This window comes from Xenopus tropicalis, chromosome 5 (genome assembly GCF_000004195.4).
Source record: "Xenopus tropicalis strain Nigerian chromosome 5, UCB_Xtro_10.0, whole genome shotgun sequence".
In the NCBI taxonomy this organism is placed as follows: domain Eukaryota; kingdom Metazoa; phylum Chordata; class Amphibia; order Anura; family Pipidae; genus Xenopus; species Xenopus tropicalis.
The window spans coordinates 25,410,297-25,427,440 of NC_030681.2; positions in this window are offsets into that span (position 1 = coordinate 25,410,297).

The following is a 17,144-nucleotide window of genomic DNA, read 5'->3' on the forward strand; positions in this document are numbered from 1 at the left end:
TCCTGAGCTCATGAAACATTTTATCACTAGACTTCCTTAGAGAAACTGCTACCTCATGTTATCTGGGCTCCTCTGCCCTTCGGCTAATCAATTTTATTGGTCAGTTTCACAACTTGAGTATCTGTCTCTTCCGCTTTTGATGGTGTGACTGTCTTTGTGGATTTTTCAATGATTAAGCAACTTGACTTGACCTAATTGTACAGTGGGAAACCTTTCTCTATTTTTTTTAACTGATAAGCTGCTTCAGACTTCCTTCATTTACATTGCCTTCAAAGCTTACAGGCCCCCCACACTAAATTGCCACTCACCCATGTTAAGAGCGGCCTTTTTTTTAAGTGTATTTCAGCATTTTCCCAAACTTTTCATTATTGCAAGTTATTCCTTGTTATATAGCCTGTACGTGAACATTCTTCTGACAGTACGGGAAAGATTAAATCTAAAGCTGCTTCACTGTACAGGCCTTTATAATTTCCAAGCTGCTTATTTTATTGATTTCAGGAGTGTAGCTAATTGCCATATGGCAGCTTAATGTTAATGTTTAATGAAGATCAGGAAACTAAGTTTATGAAAGGTTTTGTATAGTAACTGCAAAGTTTCAAGAACAGTTTTATACTTCCTGACAGTGCTTGGTTAGTTTAATGGTTTGTTTTTATTGCTTAAGAGTATAAACTTTGCTTCATCCCATACTACACACAATCAAATTCTCATATAGGCTTGTGTGTTTATTCATTTTTGCAAGTAGAGATATTTTTCTGCTTAAAGAGACACTGCCACTAAACATTTTCTGTTTCTTTATATTCCTGTTTATTCTTTTATCCTGACTTGATGAGCTTTTGCTCTTATGTAAGAGATACATTAGCTAATTTACAAATACAGGTGCTAAGTTGCTGAAGTGCAGTTGACAATAGCAACCTTTTCATTTGATTAAAGGGGAACTCCGGCTTCCAAATACATTTGTTAAAGAGCCCCACACAACACAGAAACCCCTAATATAGCTATCACTCTAATCTTTTCCTTCAAAAAGTATGAATAAATGCCAATTTTATAGGCTTAAATAGAACTGCAAAAGAGTTCTCTATCTGCATCATTTGAAATCCTGGCAGGGGAGGAGGGACTAAAACACCGATGTTACAAATTGTAACAACATCTTCACAACTTACAGACAGCATGCAGGAACTACATAACCCACAATGCATTGCAACCTCTTTTTTTCTTTTCTTATTGACATCATGTGTGCAGGGAATTGTGGGATTTGGAGGATGCAGGCTGAGGCTTAAATATTAAGCAACACGGATAAGAGAGAAACATTTCATTGGCTCAAAGGGAATTTGGTGTTGCTTAGAAAATGTTGTGTGCACAAAGTAATTAATTTCACTGTAATACTGTGGATTTTTTCAGCACCACAAAGAAGTAGAAATTGTGAACACTATTGATAAAGTCTGAAAGGAGAAGGAGAGGCTAATAAAGAGTTAATCTCAAGCTGCAGGCATACCTTCAGTTCTCTCAATAGTGCCCTTAAGTCTCCCCATATTTCTCCTGTTCAGATAATCAGAAACCAAACAGGAAGAAAAAACGCTGAGCTGTGTAAAGAAAGTTCCCATAATGCCTCACTCCTGCACCAAGACCGGTGTACATGCTCAGTTTGTAAGACTATGAGGAAGCTTCCTGCTGATTGGCTCAGATCCACATTCCTAAGGGGAGGGAGTTCTTAGCATTCTTGAGGGAGGGGGGAGCAGGAGAGGGGAAGGAGGAGAGAGCTACATGTCTCTGGCTGAGGAAAACAGACAACAAATCCTGTTTATTTTGACAGCATTTCTGTGAGTGCTTATGGCTGTATTTACATAGACCTTTCTGATAAAGCTTACTTAGTTTTTACCTTTCCTTCTCCTTCTCTGATGGAGGAGAATAGTTAGGAACACCTTGGGCTAGTGATCGCTCAGAACAGCATCATTCTACAACATGTCGTTGGACTTTCTGCAGTTTAGTCTTTCATTGGCCTATGCCCTTGTTGGAATGAACGCAATGCAGCCTCTGCATTGTGTGGGGCATCATATAAAATGAACATTGCCTACAGTTGTATCTGATCTGCTAGTAATAGACTGTATTTTTCCATAAGTAGATGAGCCCAAGCTTGGTGTTCCCCACCCAAAATATATATATAATAGTCCTAGGTTTCAGTTGCTCCGCTGCATACATTTGGGGTTGCAGGACGTAATACAGATGATATGAACACTGGCCTCTGTTGCTTCATTTAGGGCAGTGGTTCTCAACCTTCCTAATGCCACGACCCTTTAGTAGAGTTCCTCGTGTTGTGGTGACCCCCAACCATAAAATTATTTCTAAGGAGAAATATGTGTTTTCCAGTGGTCTTAGGCGACCCCTGTGAAAGGGTTCGACCCCCAAAGGGCTCCCGACCCACAGGTTGAGAACCGCTGATTTAGGGGAATGAAAGGGAGTTGCTGCAGCAGTTGCATGAAGTTACTGAATCACCCCTTGCACGACACAAAAACAATTCAGTATTTCTCTCACTGAGCAGTGATTTACAGGGAGAATCTCTGCAGGGTCCATGATAGGACTTTTTTATGTTGCACATACCAGTATGTTGGACTCAGTTTGGAGCAAAGCAGCATCTCAGGGGCTGTGATATTACTGCTGCTCCAAGTGGGGTAGAATGTGGCAGAAGATCTGGAGTACGTATCAACAGGAAAACTTGAAGGGAGCTGCAAGACAGAATAATAACTCCGGCCAAAAAAATGAAATAGGGGCAGACAGGCAAACGTTAGCACCAGGAAGCAGCCAGGACGTAGTCACTAGACTGGGCTGAGATCAGTAACAGGAAATGGGCCGGCTGAGATCAGTAAACTGGCCCCAGGTCAGCAACAGAAAGCGGCAGGCAGGTCATTGTTTGGTAAAGGCTGAGGCAGAGCAGGCAGGTTGCCAGTAAATAGGCTGTGGTCAGCAAAGAAAGCACAAGTAAATAAAAAAAGTAAATAGTCCTAATGGTTATAACCAGTCACTACAGGCAGGAAGAGGCTGGCCCCCTAATTGGTTAATTACATGTAACTGGTCAAAGGCAGGAGCAAAGGCATTATCAGATGATTAACAGGGCTAATAACACAGCCATTCCCATAAACGCCCCTTGACTTAGTCAAGAAGTCCAATGCCATATCACAGACCAGTTTCTGGGCACAAGTTTATAGGGACTTGCATGGATTTATACAATATATCTGACATGCAGCTTCTTATAAATATTTTATTTACCCTGAAAAGTGCTGTTTGAAAATGTGCATTTCTGTGCCAGAATATATTCCCGTTACTTGCTGCACAGAAAACAATAAAACAATAAAATCTACTTTAGCCTTAATTAATGTCCAACCTGTCATACTTAATTTCAGAGTTTCCAATTAAAAACAGCTTGAGGGTTGCAGATATGGTATTGGTGTTCTAAGTTCCACCCAGACTGTGACTGGGGGAGGGAGAATATATGACCGCAATGATACTGAATCACATACTGAATTCTGAGATCTCCACTGGGGGCACAAGAAAGGATCTGAAAAGCTGTTTTTCCCAGTGATACTTTCCAGGGGAGCTGAGTGCCTGAACATATATACAGCTTGCATTTCATAGTTAATGCCCCTTTAATGATCTATTTCCCCTCGTCTGTGCTCTAAAGGTGTTTCTGCTACTTTGAATAGGATGTTATCACATCATATTGGCTTAACGTAAACTCAAAACATTTACATATCCTCCTAGCTGCTCATGTACACTCTTTCAAACATGGCCAAGAAAGAGCTTATTGTACGCCTGTGATCAATTCCACTAAAATCAACATACCTGGCCAGCTGTTTTAGCTTGCAGAATTACCTTTATTTATAGTCTACGTGCACTGTTTAGATTTTGGATGATAGGTTTTTTCTAAGGAAAGCCTGTATTCTTCCAGTAAATCTCCAGCAATGCTTAACTATAACTGGGTTTGATATAAAAGGTGTCTTGTTGTATAAATTGAGATATATATACATATATAGGGCTCTCCAGATCTTTATGGAATGGTTGAGAATTGTGCAAATGCAATCAGGTGCCTGCAATCTATTATGGCAAAGTACAGTCAGAAAGGGGAAATTTACCCATCTGTAAGCAGGATTTGTTTTATGTTTATTTTGACTTTGACTGCATGTTCTTATTTTAACATGAGCACCGGCTACCATATTCTTGCACTGGTAGAAGGTAAAAAATAGTTCCCCTATGCTGTACATGAAGCCTCATCTTAGGACACTAATATGGAAGTGCATAAGTACATAAACAATACATAAATGGAAGGTTGGGTGTACTCAGCAAAGAAGTCCATTGCCAAAGTTTTTGGTGATCTATGAATTGGACAGCAGGAATGGTCCATTTGGCGCCTCATAGAGCCAAATATGGATCTTGTGTTATATATTGAGTGTACCAGAATACAGTGCATGTGCTTGGTTGTTTGCTCATTCACACATCGTGTAGCCTTTTAACCTGATACAACACTACAGATCACCATATTTGTTTCCACTTCCACATGTATTTCCTTCCCCTACCACAAACTGTCTCTCTTGTAACTTCATACTTATGGAAAACTGTGCCTCTATACCTTCCCCACAAATTGCCCCTTGGTATATTCAAAATTAAACTCAGATTTTTTTTTGTGACCTAAAAAATTAAGTAGCTAAAATGGGAGATTATGCCTCTTATTGGTGGAGTATGGACAATGCAATGAGAGGAGTGATATGAAGCACTAGTAGGACTTTTTCTGCTATCCCGGCAGGTCGATCCTACCCTGTAAAAGGTCTTTGGGGGAGTGACTTTCTTCCCTTTTGTTTTTCTTAATTCCCAACACCTTATAATGCTACTGTATACTTATTTATCCATATGCATGAATGCCCCTGTCAATACCTGTATATTACAGGAGAGTTCAATTATACATATTTAATCAGCACATTATTTAGCAATATTCATACATATTACATCATCAGAAAATGCCATATATTAAATAATGTTTTGTATTCTTGTTGAGAAGTTGTATCTGTTACCAGTTGTCTGCTTTCTGCCATCTGTGACCCTGGCCAAGCACCTGGTTACATTACAGAACTCCCCTGTTTTCTACTACTGGCACCATGTATTTACAACGCTCTACTGTGATAGTTCAGGGAGAAAGGTAAATAGAAGATCTCAGAATAAGACTCTAACATATTCACCTTTTCCCATATGTATACATCCCATTAGGCTGTATGGGAAGGGGGTGATTGGGAGAGGAGAAAGTATTTGGGGAGACCGATTTACTTACACTTTTAAAATAAAACAACATAGAACCATACAATTACAATTTCATGGTATTGAATGGGTATTTGGCAATCAGCCCTGACAAAGGGAAGCAGGTAGGGACACTGAAAGTAGCAAGGCAAAGAATGCTGCAGAGATCTTCTTAAAAAGATAAGAAATAAACAAATCTTATGTGTCATTTTTTGATAGGTGCGTAACTAATGCAAACTTTATTCTTATACATGTATTTCCAGGCGAATGTATACGTGCGTGTGCTTTTCAGTATTATAAACACCACTACAAGATTTAATATACAGATATATATACTGAGATGTGATGTTGTGACTTGTGAAAATATTTTATGCTTCTGAGCACATTTTAATAGTCCCATTTATTCTCTCCAGTTTATACACCAGCAGGTGGCAACAGTGACCCCCAACTCAACAGGAATCTGATTATTCAATTAAAATTGTATGTATTACACACAATGGGATATACTGCCTGTTCCATACAGCCTTATAGTTCTGTATCATCTGTGATAAAAATGTGTTTATTAGTCAACAGAATATAATTATTCAGTTAAGGCTATTTGTACAATAAAAAACTGATTATTACAATAAATGTGTTACTAGTGCAGTTTTATTTGCACTATGCACAATATACAGTTACAGTAGATAGATTTTGTTATTAATTGAGAACTCGGGAATTGTAGATGTTAGATATAAACAGCACTGCCTTTGTGGTGTGTAATGATAGGGAAGAACCTTGGGCAGCACCGAGTGCAAGTTGTAGGAAGAGTGGCGGGATAGAGGGTATAGCAGGGGAAGATGGTGGAACTAGGGTTAGATGCAGACAGAAGAACAAGATGGAGACAATAAGGCAAGAAGATGACAGTACGACAATAACACTTTATCATGCCCAGCCAGGGACCCTTTAACTGTTGATGTAGTTCAGCCCCTAGCACCCACCTACAGCAGAAGTTGCCTGGGACTGGTCTCATTGCCATTCTGGAGTCAGTTAGTTAGATGTCTGTGGTCTTTTCTCAACCCCTTCTACTATGTAACTATGCAGTATGGTCTATGTCCCTACAACAGTCAACCCCCTGCCATTAAAGTTCCATAAGGACAGGTCAAGTCTAATTCTTAACACAAATGATGTTTCCACCGCATGTTTCCACCGCCTATAAACCCTGTATTACACTGGAACATGTTCTGGTAATCACTTCAGTATAACCACTGCAAACACAGGTTTCAGACATTTTAGGTTCAAGTTCTCCAATGTGGCCAAACATGAAGGGCACCTATCAACAGAGCTGTGGTACTCACTCATTATTACCATGCATGTGCCCCAGGAAGACTTACTCCTAGTGAGGGGGCATAGCATGGTAGGGGGAGTTTTCTTGAAGAAATACTATTAATTCCCCCAACTAGAATGTTGACTCGGTTCCAAGAATTTATAGGACAGTCGATAAATGTTGGCCTCAAGTATCAGACTACTTGTCTTAAGGCCTTAGGAATATTTAGGGTGGCAAATAGACATTCTTACCAAAAATCATGCTGGCCGTAACAATTGTGGGCAATTGCCCTTTGAAACTATATGTAAACATTTTGGGGGACATTTCAAATGAATGAGGGTAGATGGGACAATTGCTTTTTTTCGTCATGGGTTGCAGGGAGGCCATATTGTTCCAGTATTATATATGCTACTTCAAGAAACTATACTTTGTAATGCTGTCCTGATACTTCAGTTTTTGTGAAGAAAAAGAAAAGATGATCCAGGTGTTCCATTACTTTGCAGAAACCAAAGTGAAAACATACATCTTCCCCTTATATGTAATATAATTATCCGATGTGTCCAAACTGCACAAAAACTAAAGCAGCTGTAACAATATACATTTTCTTCTTGAGAATCCCTAAATATGAAGAGTGCAAAGATGAAGATATACTGGAAATAAGAGATCTGTGTGGGTCTAATCTAGTGGATCCACAACTGACCTGCACCCAGCTTAGCCCTCTACCCACTGGCCATTATACCATAGGACAGGAAGTGACTTTATCATAACCTGGAACTGCCATAATAAAACCAGAAGTGACATCATTTGTGTATGATGGGAATGGGTAAAAGGAGGCAATTTTGTACCCCACTAACCTTCTGATGCACAAGGGTCAAAAAGAAGGCAATGGGGAATATGTTTATACTCCTGCTGTATGGTTACCTTTCTAACAATATTCTTACAGTATTGATTCTCATGGTAATTTTCATTTAGAGCAAAACTGTAAACACAATATTGTCAAATCTTTTCTCTTTTGTGTTGGGCGCCACATCAAGGACAAAACTACTTTAGAAAAGATAATACAACTCTTACCAAAATCCATGTTCTGCCTGGGTTCTGCCCTTTTCCTCAAAGGTGTAAGTTATACCCATTGCCCTCTACTTTATAACCAGGTCAAATCTTTGTAGGGCAATTTTAGTTATATAAATTAGTGCCATTAATTAAAGTTGCAAAGCACTGCACCAGGCTATATGGAGGAATCACTTGCAGTGCACCATTAAAGGAACAGTAACACCAAAAAATGAAAGTGTATAAAAGTAACTAAAATATGATGTGCTGCTCCCCTGCACTGGTAAAAGTTGTGTGTTTACTTCAGAAAGTCTACTATAATTTATATAAATAAGCTGCTGTGTAGCCATGGGGGCAGCCATTCAAAAAAGAAAAGGCACAGCAGCTTATTATATAAATTATAGTAGTGTTACTGTAGCAAACACACCAATTTTACCAGTGCAGGGCAACAGTGCATTATATTTTTATTACTTTAAAGCTCTTTTATTTTTTGGTGTTACTGTTCCTTTAATGCAGGGGAACCTTGAAGGTGGTGGTAGCTCTCAAGTACCCACAGAGGAGTGCTGGAACTTGGACAACACTCCAAAGCCACTTTTTAAAGAAAAAAAACAAAAACATTTATTTGTTTACTTGGCACAGACCATTACAGCAACGTTTCAGGTCTACATTGACCCTTTATCAGCTTGACAAAGTGTCAATGTATACCTGGAACGTTGTTGTGATGGTCTGTGCCAAGTAAACAAATAAAGGCATTTTAACTATATGAAAAAGTGGCTTTAGATTGCTGTCCCTGATCTAAAAGTCTTGTGACCCGTGGAAGTGAACACAGTGGGGCGTGCACCCCTTTCTGCAAGGAATTTGGTGAAGGTGCCGACTTCCAGTTGTAATAATACACAGTGGAGAGCATAAATAAATGTAGAACACTAAATAAACCCACACAGACCCCACAGACATGGGGGGACAGGGGGGGCCCAGACAGCGGGGTCTGCTTCCGCTAATGGTGCATTTAAATCTCACCACTGGCTCTCTGATAGGAGAGCGGGCAGGAGTGGGGAATTATAATGCAAAGGTGTCTGGGTAGACACCTCAGGGCACAGGGAGAGGTGGGAAGGGGGACGGGGGTTTGTTACTCTGGAACCTTCTGAAGACTTGTTTTGCAGGTGGGCCTGGCGCAGAGTTGTTACGCCACTGCACAGATGTTGTTTTGATGCCAACCCAGACACCATCATGGTAGAATTCTTTGAAGGAATGTTGTGTTGTGTTGTGTTCATGAGATGGCAAATCGCAAACACTTTTCGTACTTTTCTCTATTACCCTATAGTAAATGAGCCTTACTGGAATTGTTTTCCCTTTCTCTTCTCTCATGCATGCAAGCCCACAGGCAGCAACCAAATATTGGCACTCAGACAATGACAGATGTTGAAGGTGAGAGCTTAAGAAGCGTAGAAAAAGTGCCTTATTATAGAAATCGGTGCCATTAAAATTGTTTCACAACTGTTTGCGCAACAGCTTCTTTACAGCTGTGTGTGATAGCAATCAGCATATGATTGAAGGGGAAGGTGTTGTAAGCTATTTTTGGCCAGATGTGCACAAATTGCCTTCAAATCCACATTGATACACTGGAAACTTGATTTTGTTAGACTTTTAATCCAGTCCTTGCCTGCAATGTTTTCTCAACATCAGCTACTGGGACCTGAGCTAAATGTACAGAATCAGGAAATCTGCAGCATGCGTTAGATCTAGCAGTTAAATCGATTTTGGGAAGCACACAAAATGTATTTATTGAAGCCTCTCCGGCACTCATTATGTTAGACCTCCTGGGGGCTATTAAAGGGCTGCCATGATGGGGGGATTTAGGGTTGGAAGCAGAATACCTGCACCCTCAGTGTAAAGCTATCAATTTGACTGCTGAATTGCCATCCCGGGATACTCCATGCCATGTTAAGTACAAAGCTCAAACCTACAGGCGCACACAAGTTGATGGGTACAAAATGCCCAAACGGCATTATTTTGGTTGTTTACAGGTACACAAGCTTTTAGGAAGGTGATGTACCCTTTCTTCCTCTGGTGCATACTTTACCCCCCAAAATGTACATCTATTAATCTCAACTTTATAATGGTTTTCCCCAAGACCCTATGATCCTGTTTTCCCTAGGAATTAAGCCATGAATATCCATTGCAAAGATCATTATTACCCCTGAGAATGAGAATGTCAGTGTGCTTTTGTTGATCAAATAAGCACAAGCAATTAAATATAGCTAACAAGACTTATATGCAGTTGTAGAACCAAACAGAACTTCAGACTGAGGCTTCTAGATATACATGCAAGAGAGGGTTTGTTTCTGAGAACCACGATCTGCCAAATCTGCCCAATCTGCCCTTACCAAATGGTCTGGCCAGCAAATTACCAGATATTCCTCCCCCCCCCCCCTTCCCCTGTGCATCAGTATTGATCAGCTTGTGCTCAACCATAAAATGGGTTCGCAAACAACTTTGAGCCCCAGTAGCCTTTAGATTGGGAATGGAGGTTGCCTAAATGTCTTATTCTTTGCTTTCTGCTAGTTCTTATGATTCTTGTATTGCTCCAAAATCCTGGCAGGTCATGCCACAACCTGCTACCAGCTCCACCATTGCCCAAAACTGTTCTTTTGTGATACATTATCACACAGGGATTGGTAGGAAGTCTTTGGGATGAAATAAAGAACAAAGCACTGGAGAAGTTCAATTCCTTCTTGCCTAAATACTTTAAATGATAATACATAGAGAAGAAAATAACATAGGTCTAATGTGTCTTTAAATTAGTCTTGCCAATTAAATTATAGAGGTGAGATGGTTATAAAATAAAGTGATGTTCTATAAACAGTCTTTACACAAAACTTATGTAAAGAATAAGCTCGTCATACTCCATGGATGTGGCCCTCTCCTGAAGGTCTGCATAAACCAGTATTATGATTAGATTGCTTAGGTTCTACACCAAGCACAAAACTTGTTTGGTGACTTGAGCTTATTCAATGAGCAGATGTTGAGTATTTATGGCCAGCTTAAAGTTAATATCCCTTCTGATCAGTGTTATCATCCCCAGGTAGGTTTTACTTGGGTTGGGCCCTTTTTTGGTTTTGTTGATAATCTGTTGTCCACTCCAGACTTAATGAAAAACTATACAGCTGAACAGTGTAGGCCTCTATAAAAATATATTGCATGTAATATGCCATATATGCCATATGCCTGTTTTAGTGAAATTCCCATTGTTATATTAATAATTATTTCACATTCACTGGATTGTAGGCAAGGCAAAAAAAACTAAAAACACTAGAAAAGAATGTGAATAAATTACTCCACCTGCCCCGTTCTTTCTGAAACACGCAGAATATTCCCTTGAACAAATATTTGCTTCCACTGGATTGCCAAATTAATATCTGAGTCTTTATTTAGCGCAGTGCAGAGAATGTGCAGAGAATGTGCTGGCAGATGTTGGGATGCAGGGGGACATGCAGCTCTGTGATGCTCAGTTATTCTCAGACACCCAGCTTGGTAGCATCATTGGAATTTTTCTAGATTGCCTGTTTTGATCTTTTTCCTTTGAACCCAAAGCAAACCCCTGCAGGGACATTTGGGAGCACTCTCTGGGTGTAGCCACATGCTTTCACTTTTTGCTCATGCTATGCAATAACCAGTGTGAGGTACTGCTATGCTTCATTGGGAAGGCGGATATCTAGCAGTCATGTTATTGCTACTGGAAAAGCTCTGTACAGCTGCAGTAATTGATAAGAGGTTTTGGTTTTCTTAGTGAGTCGGCCAGCGGTGCACACGTCTGACACGTCAACAGAATTCAAAGTTTAGTCGTTACCATTTCTTAACTGTGATAAATATCCATTGGCCTAAAATTGGCAAGATACACAGGTATGGGACCCATTATCCAAAATGCTCGGGACCTGGGGTTTTCCGGATAAGGGGTCTTTCCGTAAGCCAGATCTCCTACCTTAAGTCTACAAAAAAACGTATTTAAACAGTAATAAAACCCAATAGGATTGTTTTGCCTCCAATAAGGATTAATTATATCTTAGTTGGGATCAAGTACAGGTACTGTTTTATTATTACAGAGAAAAGGGAATCATTTAACCATTAAATAAACCCAATAGGGCTGTTCTGCCCCCAATAAGGGGTAATTATATCTTAGTTGGGATCAAGTACAGGTACTGTTTTATTATTACAGAGAAAAAGGAATCATTTCGAAAAATGGGAATTATTTGATTAAAATGGAGTCTATGGGAGATGGCCTTCCCGTAATTCGGAACTTTCTGGATAATGGGTTTCCGGATAAGAGGTCCCATACCTGTACTACAATAGCTTATCTTATACATCTATACATTTTTAACAGAATTCATAAGCCTAAGGTGCAAATGTATGTAAATTAGAATTTTGCCGTCATTGAGAATTCAAACACACCAAATCTGAGTTTTCCTAATTACATTCTTTTAGATTTATCAACTGGAAAAAAATCTCTAACATTTGATACATTTTGGCAACTAAAAACCCGGTGAGTTTTTACAGAAGTCAATATGAGGTGCATTTTGCCACATTTAGGATGTTTTCATTTTTATTTTTAAAAAAAAAAGTTTAATTTTTAAAAATGAATGGAACAATGTGATGTTTCATGTGATGATAATTCATGTGATTGAGTTATTCTGTGAGAGACTGTTTGGAAATATGCTAGCAGTCAAGAAAACAAACTGCATGATCTAATGGATTAATGGCTGATACATTATATAGCTTTAAGAAGGGGCTGGATGGATTCTTAGCAAGTGAGGGAATACAGGGTTATGGGAGATAGCTCTTAGTACAAGTGAGGGAATACAGGGGTAGGGGGGATAGCTCTCAGTACAAGTGAGGGAATACAGGGGTAGGGGGGATAGCTCTTAGTACAAGTGAGGGAATACAGGGGTATGGGAGATAGCTCTCAGTACAAGTGAGGGAATACAGGGGTAGGGGAGATAGCTCTCAGTACAAGTGAGGGAATACAGGGGTAGGGGAGATAGCTCTCAGTACAAGTGAGGGAATACAGGGGTAGGGGAGATAGCTCTCAGTACAAGTGAGGGAATACAGGGGTAGGGGAGATAGCTCTTAGTACAAGTGAGGGAATACAGGGGTAGGGGAGATAGCTCTCAGTACAAGTGAGGGAATACAGGGGTAGGGGAGATAGCTCTCAGTACAAGTGAGGGAATACAGGGGTAGGGGAGATAGCTCTCAGTACAAGTGAGGGAATACAGGGGTAGGGGAGATAGCTCTCAGTACAAGTGAGGGAATACAGGGGTAGGGGAGATAGCTCTCAGTACAAGTGAGGGAATACAGGGGTATGGGAGATAGCTCTCAGTACAAGTGAGGGAATACAGGGGTAGGGGAGATAGCTCTCAGTACAAGTGAGGGAATACAGGGGTAGGGGAGATAGCTCTCAGTACAAGTGAGGGAATACAGGGGTAGGGGAGATAGCTCTCAGTACAAGTGAGGGAATACAGGGGTAGGGGAGATAGCTCTCAGTACAAGTGAGGGAATACAGGGGTAGGGGAGATAGCTCTCAGTACAAGTGAGGGAATACAGGGGTAGGGGAGATAGCTCTCAGTACAAGTGAGGGAATACAGGGGTAGGGGAGATAGCTCTCAGTACAAGTGAGGGAATACAGGGGTATGAGAGATAGCTCTCAGTACAAGTGAGGGAATACAGGGGTAGGGGAGATAGCTCTCAGTACAAGTGAGGGAATACAGGGGTATGAGAGATAGCTCTCAGTACAAGTGAGGGAATACAGGGGTATGAGAGATAGCTCTCAGTACAAGTGAGGGAATACAGGGGTATGAGAGATAGCTCTCAGTACAAGTGAGGGAATACAGGGGTATGGGAGATAGCTCTCAGTACAAGTGAGGGAATACAGGGGTATGGGAGATAGCTCTCAGTACAAGTGAGGGAATACAGGGGTAGGGGAGATAGCTCTCAGTACAAGTGAGGGAATACAGGGTTATGGGAGATAGCTCTCAGTACAAGTGAGGGAATACAGGGGTATGGGAGATAGCTCTCAGTACAAGTGAGGGAATACAGGGGTAGGGGAGATAGCTCTCAGTACAAGTGAGGGAATACAGGGGTATGGGAGATAGCTCTCAGTACAAGTGAGGGAATACAAGGGTAGGGGGGATAGCTCTCAGTACAAGTGAGGGAATACAGGGGTAGGGGGGATAGCTCTCAGTACAAGTGAGGGAATACAGGGGTATGGGAGATAGCTCTTAGTACAAGTGAGGGAATACAGGGTTATGGGAGATAGCTCTTAGTACAAGTTGATCCAGGGACTGGTCCGATTGCCATCTTGGAGTCAGGAAGGAATTTTTTCCCCTCTGCGGCAAAGTAGAGAGGCTTCAGAAGAGTTATTTGCCTTACTCTGGATCAACTAGAAGTTAGGCAGGTTATATATATAGTGTATACCTATGTATTATGGTTGAACTAGATGGACGTATGTCTTTTTTCAACCTATGTTACTATATTAACATAAAAAAAACCTTATCTCTGAAAATTAATTAATCGGTCTCTAAATGTTACCATTTTTAATCATAAGGCTTTCCCAATAGTCCTGTTGGAGAAATTCACCAAAACCTACTATAAATTTGGTTGTATGTGGGCAATGTGCAATTATATTTAAGCTAGCCTGTCTAAAGTAAATGTATTGGAGTCAATGGGTGTTTTTTCCACTGTATTTTTCTTTCGTCAAATGCATTGGAGTCAGTGGGTCATTTTTCTCCTGTCAATTACATTGTCATCAATAGGCGTTTTTGTCTACTTTTTTCTCTCAGGCCAAATGCATTGGAGTCGACAGGCATTTTTCTCCACGTTTTTTCGTGCCTCAAATGCATTGGAGTGAGTGGACATTTTTTCACTGCCTTTTTTTCTTGCGCCAAAAGCGTTGCAGTCCATGGGAATTCTTTTCTTCACCAAATGCCAAATGTATTGGAGTTAATGGGCATTTATCTCACTTCTTTTTTCTGCACAAACAACACAATTCTTTTCCTGCCCAAACAAAACACATGGCGATATTCTAGCGTGGAGTCATGAAAACTCTCTCATCCTTAGTTTTCATGTAAATTGTTTTTTTTTTTTTTAATATAAATTCTGTAAAATAACTGAAACAAGCTTCCCCGCTAGTTAACTGTCTGCCTGATTTACAGATCTGTCTGATTCACAGATCTCAAAGCTTTTTGGATAAAAGCCTATTTCGCGAGTAACTTACGCATTAACAAGTGATTTACTCAGTCTGTGAGCTGATGTGAGATGTAATAAATTATGAAAGGACACAAGGGGCAGCTAAAATTATTCACTTTAACCTAATATGTATTTCTCACTGTTTTTGACTCAAGAACCATAAGAAAGTTTAGCAAATGTAAATGCTCTTTTTCCAATGCTAATAACATTTTCTGTGCCAACTGGTATAATAAATTCTAAAAGGGCAGATCATGGAGAGAATTGGATTGATTTAGGAAGTAGACTCCCCTGACCCAGTAACTGCAGCTGAAGTTTTCTCTAAAGATGTCTTTGAGTAGAGAATATTATTTGTTATAATGGGATATGTTTTATAATCAGGTGACTGTGATGTTCATTAGAGTGAATCAAGCAAAACATGTAAAAGTTATCCATTTGCTTTGGGAAATGAAAAATGAGAATTTCACTTACCTCTTATCGTAAATTCCATTTCTTCTAGTCCCGACATGTCAGTACGCATGGGCAGTATTGCCCCCACAGCTAGGAGGTAGGACCTATATACCAAAGCCAATCAAAATTAGCCCCTACCTATAAGACCATGTGACTTCCTCCTCACCACTGTTATACATTTGCCAAGCAATACAAGAAGCAAATAATTGGGATGGGAAACCCCGTACTGACATGTCGGGACTAGAAGAAATGGAATTTACGATAAGAGGTAAGTGAAATTCTCATTTTCTTCTTCGTCCCTTCCATGTCAGTACGCATGGGATCTACCAAGCCATGCCCCTAAAATATAAGGGGTGGGAATAATAATATCAACAGATGCTAAAAACAAATCAAGCATCACAAGAAAAAACGGACAATTCCCGGCTACAAGAATCCTCTCAGGGACCAGAGGGATTGCCACACTACGGTTGCCATAAACATCCAAGCCCGGCTCGGGAGGATCCTCTGCCAACAAGAAGAAAATGGTCACAATCACAACTCTGACACTGGGCAGTTCACTGGTGTTACCAGCCCCGCAGCAACCGACCAGTTAACCACAACTCTGATGCATTATCCACTAGAGCTGTCTCTATGCCCCCAATCCTTTGCACTAACCTGGGGCCCTAGAAAAATAATTGTGACACACAAGCCTCTAGCTCCAAAGCATACCGGTATCGGCTTAAATTGGTGTTGACAGCCGTCAAACTCAACAACCCCCAGAGATCAGCCAAAGATAATCCAAGCACAGATCTGAAGCAACGAACAGTGAAAGGGCACACTAGCCATCAAGCCCCCCTATGGCACAAACAAGCTAGGAACTCCAGCCTGTAACAGAGCATGACAGGCTGAAACCCAACTGCCTACCACTCACTGTAGCTACCAACCTTGAGAGGCTACCTAACCAGCAATGTTAGGGCCAGGTTTAGGAACTGTACACGACCTGCAGATGGAAGATCAGCTAACCAGTAAAACATGACTGGATTCAACTGGAAAACATGCATGGAACAACTGGTGCACAGCCAGCCCATACTCAATGTACCATCTAGCCACCCTGCATGAAAGTCAGAAGCGCCATATACTATGCATGCTAAACAACCAGCGGACAAACCAACACCCTGCCAGAAAGCAGCGGTGGACATGTCAAGCAAGCACTGGAGAACATGCCAGCTGCCATCCCTGCATTCAAGAGCCCAGAGTGAAAGACAGCTAACACACAAGCAATAGCAAAAAACTAGCGCTGTGCTTGCAATACATGACTCTGCAACCACTGATGGACTGTTCAGATACTGTAACTGCAAAGAAACCGCTTCCCAAACTAGCCACTGCTAGTAAGGAGTGGAATACAAGGTGAAAAACAAGCACCCACACATGCCAAGAAAGCAGCTAAGGTAGACAGCCACAAGCGCCAAGGCAAACCATGACATGAACCCAAGACCATATCAAAGGCAGCCAACCACATGCCTGCACCAAAGACCACAGCATGACTGGCAACCATATATGCCAAGGACTAAGCCAAGGCCAGCAGCCACCTGCGCCAAGGAGCACACCAAAACTGGCAGCCTCATAAACAATTGCCAGCATCCTATGAGCCTAAGCTCCTAACCAGGGCCAGTCTCCCTGGGAGCCAAAGGACAGAAAACAGGGCAAGTTGGCAAGCAAACCAAGGCTAAAACCGGGGTCAAATGAGCCACAAACCAGGACCAAAGGCCAAAACTGGTCAAACGCCAAGCAAGCCAAAGGCCAGAACTAGAGCCAACGGCCAAGCAAGCCAAAGGCCAGAAACAGAGCCAACAGC